The 12,282-nt window shown below is 42.0% G+C and overlaps 1 pseudogene; it reads right to left on the bottom strand.

Annotated features, from left to right (window-relative positions):
* Nucleotides 1-9,595: 9,595 nt before the first annotated feature.
* On the bottom strand, nucleotides 9,596-11,265 carry LOC114216687 (splicing factor 1 pseudogene; annotated as a pseudogene).
* Between the last annotated feature and the right edge of the window lie 1,017 nt (nucleotides 11,266-12,282).

Below are 12,282 nucleotides of genomic sequence, written 5' to 3'. Positions count from 1 at the left end.
CCCTGAGATCATGACCTGAGCCGAAATCAAGAGTCAGACGCTCAACCAACTCAGCCACTCAGGCGCCCCTCAGCAGACTTGATTTCTGCACCAAGGAACACGGCCTCTGGCAGTTCTGGACTCAAATATGAATGACCCTAGCCCTGGAAAGGAAAGAGGATCTTCTCTAGCTTGGGTGAGGTAAGAAGATCAGGGGAAGAAAATTGGATCAAGCGCCCATCCATGGATCCTTCACACTCCTTCCCCTCTCCATGGCCAGGATGATAGATAGGATATGACACAAGAAACGTGTTAAGGAAAGCCCGGATGTGGCCACTGGGGAATCATTTTGACCCAGAATCTGCCCCAAATTATGTCAATACAGTAACCTTGAGCTTCTAACCTCTGGAGCCTCAGTTTCTTCTCCCTCCTCTCTGCCTATGGTAAGATTTCAGTACTCAACAAATAGTTTTTGAGCACATGCTATGTGCCAGGTACTGTGCTAGGTAGGCAGTGTTCAGTTTGTATGAACAAGACAGAAATGTCTCTGTCTTCACTTAAATTCCTACAAGTGAGCTTTGCAAAACCCAGAACAGCAGGCCCAGATCTTGGTTCCAGTGGTTTGAGAATCACAAAACAAGGTATGTGGCTCTAAACAATGGTCCCCATTTTACTGTTTCCACTTATTTCCCCCTCATTATCTCTATCCTACTGCATTGTCCTCCATCATTCCACTGAAACCACCCTGAAAAAAGTCACGGTACTTTCTTATTGCCAAAATAAATGCACCATTTTTGTCCTCACTTGTATTGAATTTGGGTGCAGTTGGTGTAGCTGTCTACCGCCTAGGTTCTAAAACTGTCCTTTCTTAGAAGATAGGTACTCTTCTGGTTCTCCTCCTAGATACTTGAATGAGAGGTCAGTTAATTATGCTTTAAATTTTTTACTTTCTATGCTTTTTTAAAATAAATATGAGGTTTTATACTGAACATTTAATCTTCAAAATAAAGTAATTTAAGTTAAATAAGGTTAATCAGAAAGTTAAAAAGTCTAGGATTCAAGAGAAAATGGTGGGGTTTTTTTTTAAGATTTTATTCATTTATTTGAGAGACAGAGCACAAGCAGGGGCAGAGGCAGAGGGAGAAGCAGGCTCCCCGCTGGGCAGGGAGCCCCATGCAAGGCTCAATCCCAGAACTCTGGGATCATGACCTGAGCTGAAGACAGACGCTTAACCGACTGAGACATCCAGGCGGCCCAGAAAATGGGTTTTAATCTAAACTTAATTCTATCTAGCTAACAGGATAAATTCTGTACATTTCATTGACTCAAGAAGAGGGGATATTGCTAGATTCAACCTAATAAACATTGACTATACATTCTCTGCCCCAGATATATAATACTAGGCATTAGAGGTATAGAGATGATGGAGAGTCTGCCAAGAGCTTTCACAAAGAGTATCGGTGGAGGGGCTGGGAAGCTCCTGTAGATGAGATCATTGTCTTGAACTATGAGCAAGTGTTGAGCAGGCAAACAGTGTGGCATGTCAAACAGGGCCAGGGCAGGTATATCAGAAAACAGCAAAGTTGGTGCTGGGAGTCCTGAAGAGGTCCTCATGACTGAAGTGTGAAGTTTAGGAGTAGGGACAGAGGGGCCAAGATGAGGCCAGAAGGAAGAGAGGAGCCCAATCAAGGAAGGAAATATGAAATTTGAACTTTTTTATGGAGGCAATAAGGGGACAGTAGAGCTGGGGTTCCTTAATCTAGGCTGTTATATGGTTGACCATCTTTTTATATGGGTTAGCCACTTCAATTTCTACTGGGTTGCCTATTTTTTTCTTAGGAATTGGGAAGGCTTTATATAATCTGGATCTTAATAATTTGCCTGCCTTCCAACGTTGCAAATATTTTCTTTCAGTTTCTCACTAATTTTTTATGCTTGCTTATGTGTCTTTGCCATACAGAAGGTCTGTAGTTTCATATAGATACCTGGTCTTTCACTTTAGTGAATTCAGAGAATTAATCTTGTGTCTTAAAAAAAAATCCCTCTCCATTTTAAATGTGAAAAATATTCTCTTGTCTAATTTTATAGTCTTGCTGTTATGGTTAGCTCTTTATTCTAGCTGGGGAATTATTTTTGTGCATGGTATAAGGTAGATATCTAACTTTTTTTCTAAAGAAAGAACCATCTTTCACAACACCATTTATTGTACAGTCTATTATATTCCACAGTATGAAATGCCATCTTAATCACATTCTAAATATTCCAGATTTCCCTATGCACATTAATTTATATCAGTAAATATGTATAAAATTGAAAAACACCAAAACTTCAATTAGAAAACGGTCAAAAGACATAAACAGACAATCCATAGAGAATATATTTGGTTTATCTCCAACCTCAATAGAAACATAAAGTACTGATTAAAATAATAAAATAAAATAGTTTATTTTTAGATCAGCAAAATGTCACACTAGTGATTAAAAATAAGCCAGTTGGTAAAGGTACATTTTATATATTTTTTTAAGATTTTATTTATTGGACAGAGAGAGACACAGCGAGAGAGGGAACACAAGCAGGGGGAGTGGGAGAGGGAGAAGCAGGTTTCCCGCGGAGCAGGGAGCCCGATGCGGGGCTCGATCCCAGGACCCTGGGATCATGACCTGAGCCGAAGGCAGACGTTTAACGACTGAGCCACCCAGGCGCCCCAGTAAAGGTACATTTTAATGAACATTCTCATTCTCTTCTGATGAGAATGTAAATTGGTACAATCTTCTATCCCTAAAGATTAATTCTCATTAGCACAACAAATCATCCTTTACCAATGCATTCTAAAGAAATAGTCAGAGATTCAGTCAAGGATTTATATAAAGGATGTTCATCACAGTTATATTTAAAACCATGATAAATTTAAAGCAACCTAAATGTTGTACAATACAGATTAGTTAATTATGGTACAAGCATATGAGAGAATATTATGCTTTTATAGTTCTATTTTTAAAAACAGTTTATCAGTAAGGAAAATGTTTTTGCATGACTCAATATCCATTCATTAATAAGAAGTCTTGTCAAGTTAATTTCATTTCTTTTTTAAAGGAAGGGACAAGTAGACTAATATGTAAGTGGAATTCAACACATTTAAAGGGTGTTTAGGGGCACCTGGGTGGCTCAGTCGTTGAGCGTCTGCCTTCGGCTGGGGTCATGATCCCAGGGTCCTGGGATCGAGCCCTGCATCAGGCTCCCTGCCCGGCGGGAAGCCTACTTCTCCCTCTCCCACTCCCCCTGCTTGTGTTCCTGCCCTTCTGTCTCTCTCTATGTCAAATAAATAAATAAAATCTTTAAAAATAAAAATAGAGGGTGTTTAGAACCCCTAACATACATGTATAGAATTCCTGGTACACCTCGTGGGTTATAGTTGCCAGGTACTAGACATATAGATGTAAATAAAATGTAATCCCTGGCCTCAAGAAATTCATAATACAACGATAGAAGATAACAAACAAATGGAAAATTATAATACAGTGTTGTGAATGCAAGAGTATTCAGACTCATCCCATAAGAGAGCACAGAAATAGGTATGAACTCCGTCCAGAGGCATCAGGGCAGAATGACATAGAACTAGTGTATCTAGATTTCTGCAAAATGTTTCAGAAGTACTCTCCCATTCTCTGTATGGATCTCAATGGAAAATGCTGGAAGGATAGCAAATCAATCTGATAGGTCCATTGCAAAACTGTATCTGATAATCACTCTCTACTAGCATACTTCAGGATGCTGCACTTGATCTTTCTGATCCCTCCAAAAATGTTTTAAATGATTTGGATGAAGACACAAAATATATGCTTTAAGCATTTACAAATGACTCAAAGATGGGAGGAATAGTTAACATAAAAGTTGAGGGCATCAAGAGTCAAGAAATATCTGGCAAAGCTTAATGATGGACCTCACCGACAGGATGAGAGTTAACCAGAATACAAAGTCCCACATTTAATTCAAAGAATGGGTTAGCCTAGAGTAGGTAAGAGTTTATATTTTAGAAGACCACAGGAGTCTCAACATCATACTGGAAATCCTAGCTAATGCAATAAGAGAAAAGGAAATAAAAGGTTTACAGATTGGGAAGAAAGAAATAAAACTGTCTTTGTTCAGAGGTAACATGATCATCTATGTAGAAAATCTGAAAGAATCAACAAAAAAACTTCTGGAACTAATAACCAGTTACACTAGAGTGGTAAGATACCAGGTTAACACACAAAAGTCAATAGCTTTCCTGTATACCAGCAATTAACAAGTGGAATTTGAAATTAAAAACACAGTATCATTTCCATTCATACTCCAAAAAAATGGAGTACTTAGTTATAGATTTAACAAAATATGTACAAGATACATATAAGGAAAACTATAAAACTCTGATAAATGAAATCAAAAAAGAAGTAAATGCAGTAATATTCTAAGTAAATGGAGACATATTCAATATTCATGGGTAGGAAGAGTCAATATTGTCAAGATGCCAGTTCTTCCCAATTTGATCTATTGATTCAATGCAATCACAATCAAAATCTCATAAAGTTATTTTGTGGATGTCAACAAACTAATTCTAAAGTTTATATGAAGAGGCAAAAGACCCAGGAGAGCTAACACAATATTCAAGGCGAAAACAAAGTTGGAAGACTGACACTACTCAAGTTCAAGACTTACAACAAAGCTACACTACTCAAGATAGTGTGTTATTAGCAAAAGAATAGATAAATGGATCAAAGGAACAAAATAGAGAGCCCAGAAATAGACCTACATAAATATAATAAGCTGATCTTTGACAAAGGAGCAAAGGCCCAGTCAAAGGAGCAAAGATAGTCTCTTCAACAAATGGTACCAGAACAACTGTATATTCACATGAAAAAAAAAAATGAATCTAGGCTCAGACCTTATACGCTTCACAAAAATTAACACAAAATGGATCAGAGACCTAAATGTAAAATGCAATATTGCAGAATATCAAAATAAAGTCCTAGAAAATAACATAGGAAAAAATCTAGATGACCTTGAGTTTGGCAATAACTCTTTGGATGCCACACCAAAGGTATGATCCATAAAAGAAATAATTAATAAGCTGGGCCTCATTAAAAATAACATTTCTGCTCTGAGTAAAACACTGTCAAGAGGATGAAAAGACAAGCCACAGACCAGGAAAGGATATGTGTAAAAAACATACCAGATAAAGGACTGCTATCCAAAATATGCAAAGAACTCTTAAAATTCAACAGTAAGAACACAAACAACCCAATTAAAAACTGGGCTAAAGATCTTAACAGACAGCTCAGCAAATAAGATATACAGATGGCAATTAAGCATATGAAAAGATGTTTTACATCCTATGTCATCAGGGAAATAAAAATTAAAACAACAATGAGATGTCACTACACAGCTGTTAGAATGGCCAAACTCTAGAACACTGACAATGCCCAGTGCTGGCAAGGATGGGGAGCAACAAGAATTCTCATTCATTGCTGGTGAGAATGTAAGTGGTGCAACCACTTTGGAAGACAATTTGGTGGTTTCCTACAAGGCTAAACATACTTTTACCATATGATCTAGCAATCATGCTCTTGGGTATTTACCCAAAGGAGTTAAAAACACACAAAAACCTGCACATGGATATTTATAGCACCTTTACTCATAATTGCCAAAACTTGGAAGCAACAAAGGTGTCCTTCAGTAGGTAAGTACATAAATAAACTGTGGTACATCCAGGAGGTGGAATATTATTCAACACTAAAAATAAATGAGTTACCAAGCCACGAAAAAACACAAGGAAACTTAAATGCATATACTAAGTGAAAGAAGCCAATCTGAAGAGGCTGCATATTGTATGATTCCAACACTATGACATTCTGGGAAAAGCAAAACTATGGAGACAGTAAAAAGATCAGTGGTTGCCAGGGGTTGGGGGGAGGAAAAGGTGAACAGGCAGAGTACAGAGGATTTTCAGGGCAGTGAAACTACCCTGTAAAACTATACTATACTATACTATACTATACTATACTATACTATACTATACTAGTGGATCATGTCATTATACATTTGTTCAAATCTATAGAATACACACCAGGAGCAAACCCTAATGTAAACCACGGGCTCTGGATGATGATGATGTATCATTGTGGGTTCATCCATTGTAACAAATGCACCATTCTGATGGGGGATGTTGATAGTGTGGGAGGCTCTGCATGTATGGGGGCATAGGTTATGTAGGAAATCTCTACCTTCTGCTCAGCTTTGCTGTGATTCTAAAATTGCTCTAAAAAATAATTTTTTAAAAAGATGAAGGCATTTTGAGTGCAAGTTCAGTGCAATCTTAGAGGACACCAACGCATTTCTGTTCAAGACATGAGACGTGCCAGCATTATGGTCATCTGTAGTGGATGAACCACACCTGAAACAAGACAGGTATCTCCCTTCAAGGAAGGACCGTTCCTTGCCAGATCACACTGGACACAAAGGAGAAGACTGGGAATGTTCCATGTGAGAAAGAGAACCTGAGAATCATTCCCAAATGTCTGATGGATCGCTTATTTTACATGGCAACATAGAGGAGACAGGGAATGTTAGAAGGGGGTATATTTCTCAACACTTGAGAAAGCACTTATGAGCACTTTATGACAGGTGGTGCATCTGAATAATACTGTTGAAGACTCACGCTGTGTCATGGAATTTTTCTTTTAATCCTCACTCCGTTTTATGAAGTCAGTATTACCATTACCCTCATATTACACACATAAAATAGATTTGCTGAATTGAATGAAAATTTATATAAGCTGCCCATAAATAAAACAGATTACCTTCAAGGCAGTAAGTATCCAGGTTGATGCAGAGGGCATGTAGCTCTGGGTCCCTTCGAGTCTAAAATGCTGTAATTCTATGATTAGATGAACTCAAGATCATGTGGGACACAGTTTCCCTGTTCAGGGAAAGTGTGTGAAAATTTGCTAGATAGTCATTCAAAATGAAGCAAGAATGAAGAGTCTTTCTGTGTAGCCCTTGTCCTTCCAGCAGGAGCAATTAGTCATGTTTTTCTTCCAGAGACAGCCCCAGATCTATCAACTTGCTGAGCCACCTTGCCCACCGTGGTGGGTGAATTCAATGCCTAGATCCATTGCCTGGTGGAACTCAGATGCCCACATTTCTCCCACACCAATGTCTTTGGTGTGGTGACAGTTCAAATGCCATGGCTTCCACCTCTGTGTTCCTGACTGGTCTTCCTATTCCTCGGCTGAGATGGGAGTCTTATCCGCCATACATTTGACATTTTTGAGCATATAATATGCACTAGGTCCCATGTAACTTGTCCAAAAAGCCCATAATAATAGTAAATACTATTGTTATTCCATCTGTTAAGTAAGCTCTACACCCAGCACGGGGCCTGAACTCATGACCCTGAGATCAAGAGTCACATGCTCTACTGACTGAGTGAGCCAGGTGCCCCATTGTTATTACCATCTTATAGATGTAGAAACTGAGGTTTAGCAAGTCCCTGAAGTACCAGGACTACTACACGCTGGACCTAGGATTCAAACCTGGATCTATTGATGTCCAAATCCATGCTCTTACCCATCATCTCCTGGAATTAGTTCTCGTGGCGAAGACCCTCATATCTTGCCTAAGTGTTACCATGCTTAGGATCATGGATGGATTGGTTATCTATAACCATGGAGCTTCTACTCACAGGAATTGCACATGAAATATCTCAGGGCTATGCCCCGCCAGCTAGATTAGATGCCACAGAGATTGACTTCTGAACCTGTAGCAGGCCACCTTGCTGTCCTTTAGAACCAACCACCAAGGCCAAATTGGTTTCTCCTAAACCCCCTTCCATTGGCCCATATTGCTAGATTCCCACCAGAAACTAATAAAGATGATAAGGATGGAGGAAAGGGAGACGATGTGTGAATAAAAAGCGAAATAGTCTGAAAATTTTCACATCCTTTAAGCCCTTGAAATATAACTGAAATTGTTATCAGAAGTAACTGGGGGAAATTTGGAGTAAAAGTTTATGTGAAGCTTGAAGGAATGGAGAAAGATCTAACAAGAGCATCAGCAGAAACGGTAAAGAAGTAATGATATATTTTATGCAAGACCCTATTGGAAAAGGGAAGCATATGGAAGAAGCCACAGCAGGTTACTAACAGCAGGTGGGTAAATTTTCACCTTGTGAAGAAAGTCTACGGAGATCCCAGGTGAGCTATAGACGCATTCCCATTTTGAGTCCAGCACATATCTCAGTCCCACAAACCCTGAGCCTGGACTGGGGATTGGCAATGCTTGGTGGTTCAAGTTCCCTGACAAAAGGCTTGGAAGAGTCAAAGAGGTTTAGTGGTCTTATCTCAGCATCAGACATGGTTACACATCAAGGAGCTGAGATACTTGAGCCCTGGGGAGACTTTCACTTATGTGAAGAAGACCTCTGCCTGTTCCTGGAGTTCTGGGAATTTGCTGGTCCTGCACCGTGAAGGCATTCTCAGACCTACACACCACCTTCTGGAGCTGAAAACAGCTACCTATAGTGGGATGCCGGAGCTGAGATAAAGGCAATGACCAAGGGAAGATCTCGGGAAATGATGTGACTGGCCATGCTGTGTGTGAGCAGCAAGAGAGATGTCAATGAGTGTTTCCATCCAGAAGGCCTGTAAAATCTCTAGAGAAGGTCTGTAAAGATATTGAACCGGTTAGTGGAAAGACACAATTGACTACAATTATCATTCAATTGTCATAATGAGTGTTGTAAACTCATTATGAGAGTACAAGCCTGCTGACCAATGACATCCTTGCTATAATTAATTTTTTAACACATTGCTCTTGTATTCAATGGCTCCCCTTTAACATGGTGCTGAACCATAAGCCAAAAAAATCCCAGAGAAATTTCTGCAGATAAACCAGTGAAGAGAATGCACATTATACATTATTGTCAACATAATCACTCCATGAGGAGGGAAGGGGAGAAAAAAGGAAGTAGAATGAAAAACAAGGGGCTCAAACCCCTAAACACTGCAAAACATTCAGATGCTTGGGATTAAAATAAAATGTAAAAGGGATCTTCCCTTCCCCTCCAGGAAGGAAGGGAACAAATGGAATCTGAGGCAGCTTAGGTGCTCAGGAAGCATGGAAAGGACTCTCCAGTGTGGCAGACAAGCCAAAGGTGGCTTGAGTGGCCCCACCTACCACTGGCAGGAGCTCTAAGATGGATGTCAACCCCAGACCCAGAAATTAACCCACTATTCTACAAAGGTGGCAGAGACAAAAATCTCACAGCACAAAAAAAAAAAAAAAAATTAATGGCAACCTTGAAAATCTTAGAACCAAAAGGCCCCCCTCCCCCATAACTGGCCTGACATTAATGGCCAAAGCTATGCCTAAAACCATTTGCTCCCTCCTCTCCTTGGGAAGAAAAGAATAAGGAATGGACAGAAAGGAAAGGAATCTAACTGCAGCAGCAGATCAGGGAAGAGCGTCCCCTTGGACACTCTGAAGGAAGGAAGAGATAAGGAAATAACAAGAGAAAGAGAAAAAAATTAATACAAATTCCATGATATGGAGCCCCCGTGTTCCAATTCTGTCCACAAACTCAGGCTGCTTTGCCGAGCCAGCCTGTCCACCAGGGGCGCTGCTGAGGCTCTGACTGGAAAGGTCACCAATAGGCTCACTCTGATGGTTCAGGCAGGCCATTGTTGCTGCGGGGAGGGACCTTTGCCGCCCTGGCAAGGGGGTGCTGAAAGACATACTGCTGTTGAGCAGAGAGGGTGTGGCAGAGGCTGCTACTGCTGCTGCTGCCATGGGAGGAAAGGACTGAGGTGGGGGGGCTGCCCACTGGGAGGCAGTGGCGACATCATGCCCATAGGTGGTGGTGGCATCATAACTTTTCCTTGATGTGAGCAATAGACCCCAGAGCCCACAGGCATACTTCCCAGGTATTGATCCTTTGGAGGAGAGCCATGGTGCCCAGGTGGGTGGGGGCCCTGTTTCATCTCTGGTGGTGGTGGCTGCATCCAAGGGAGTGGGGGGTCCATTAGGGTTATGCTGCATGGGATGCCCGGCATGCCCACCTGTCAGGCTGGGTAATGGGTGTGGGAGACTGTGGGGGCCACCTCCAGGCCCACCAGGACCACCTCTGTGCATGCCATGGTAGGGCCAATTCTCTGAAGCGCCAGAATTCATCATCCAGGGTGGGCAGCTCTGGGTAGTGGACATGAGAGACGGTGGAGGTGGGTTGTTGGCGGGAGCAGCAGGCCCAGGTGCACTGGTTAGGGGCGTGGTAGTGGGCTCAGAAGTGGAGCCCACAGGCACTTCACCCGGTTCAGCCATGAGGGACAAATATTCTTCATCTATCCATCCTTTATGCTGAGCTGACTGGGGGTCAGCAGGCCTTTGGAATTTGCAATCAGAAGCAGTGTGGCCACACTTGGTACTCACTGTGGTACTGGTAATGCTGCAGGTCTCTGAGCTCTGCCAGGGTCCTACGATCCTGCTCTCCTCTTCCTGAAGGGTCCCATTCAAGCAAGCCAACTACCGAAGCTGCATCTTCCATAGATCATTCTGGTCCTCAGGGGTCTCACTACCCTGTTTCAGGATGTTTCTTATCTGTTCCATGGCTTTCTGCACATTCTCCATGATGTTGGCGGTAACTAGGGCATGAAATGGCTCACCTTCTGCAGGCAACATCTGGCCATCTTTGCGCCCAGCTTTCTCTTCTTTGACAGACCCTTTTCCCCAGACCATAATCTTGGTATTACACTCCTTTTATGTGTCCTCTCTGGGCCCAATCAGCAGTCCCACAAAGTTGATTTCTGGGTACGTATCTTGTGGAATCATTATTATTTTATCACTCACACATGTTTTTAGAGGTTTATAATCTGCAGGAGGCTTAAAATCGGGGTTGAGGGCAACCATCTTTATGATGAGGTTGCGCCGCTCCTCTTCAGGTATTTTGCCAGTGTGGAACTCACGGGCATTAAGCCTCGTCCCCTTGCTATTATAGATGGGCTCAGGTGAAGGGGACCTGTCCTCAGGGTTAGGGGGGATGCTCAGGTCTCCTGTGTACAGTTTATGAGTCAGGTGTTCTATCTGCAGTTGCACTATATAAGCTCTTTCTTGTTCCCAAGTAAGTCCAGGGGGCAAAATTGTAGGCATTCCTGGATTCGCCATCTTCTGTCTCATTGTATCTTGGTTCCAGTGGCTCCTCTTCCGCTTCATACTTGGGAAGGCTGGCAGCATCCTGGCATGCGCTCTGGTCACCATGCCGCCCCCCAGACCGGGCAGTGGTGGCTTCTTCTTTGTGAACCTTCCAGGGGGAGGGGACCTGACTACGTTGCCGTGGAGCATGTGGAGCCCATCTCTCACACCCCCAGCAGTGGCTGGGCCAGATGTACTGGCCCATTTTTTGAAAATGTTTGTTATAAAGCAGTAAGCCTCTGGTTGCCTAGGTGACTCAGTCAGTTAAGTGTCTGCCTTTGGCTCAGGTCATGATCTCAGGGTTCTGGGATTGAGCCGTGTTGGGGCTCCCTGCTCAGCAGGGAGTCTGCTTGTCCTTCCTCCTGTCCCTCTTCCTCTCCCTTTGCCACTCCCCTTGCTTGTGCACTCTCTCTCTCTCTCTCAAATAAATAAATAAAAATTTTTTTAAAAAGCAGTAAGCTTCATCATCTCCTGTGAGATCATCATAAATTACCTGTTACTAGTGAGAGTTAAATACTAAAATATTTTATTTACTTATATTCAAATATTCAAAGTTATCCCAATAATAATGTTATTAGTACTGTAGCAGACACTGTTATTGCCCTACCCAAAGCCCCTTGGCCTTCATCTCTACACACTAAAGGCTGTCTGCTGTGAGTATCTGTGACTTTCTGCCTGAGAGTGGTTTGCTGGCTACCAGAGCATTCGCAACCCTGTGCATGGCAAAATGAAAGTGCTGAAAAATTAATGTCCCCGGGTAGCCTTCAACCAAGGAGGGATAGGCATTAGTAGTTAAATACCCCAGCTTTCTATCCCCTTGGTTGAGATAACTCTGAGGTGTATCTTCTACACTGGCTCTTAGAGTTCCACAGTGGGATGGCTTTCCAGTTTCCCACGGTGGTAACTTGCAAAAAGAACTTTTGTTGCCTTCTTTCCTTTCCCTGTTTTCTTTCCCCAATCCCCAAGCAGCACTTTCTGGGATTCCCTCCCAAATTAACAATTACCACTCTAATCCTTGTCTTAGGGTCTAGTTCTGGGGTAAACCCAACTAAGGCACCTACTTCTTTTTTCTGACATACTTTG

Source organism: Eumetopias jubatus, unplaced genomic scaffold, assembly GCF_037043125.1.
Source record: "Eumetopias jubatus isolate StellerSeaLion01/CBP00866 unplaced genomic scaffold, mEumJub1_p1.0 scaffold_11, whole genome shotgun sequence".
Classification (NCBI taxonomy): domain Eukaryota; kingdom Metazoa; phylum Chordata; class Mammalia; order Carnivora; family Otariidae; genus Eumetopias; species Eumetopias jubatus.
The sequence above is the reverse complement of the archived record's forward strand: the minus strand, read 5'-3'. Positions and strand labels throughout refer to the sequence as shown.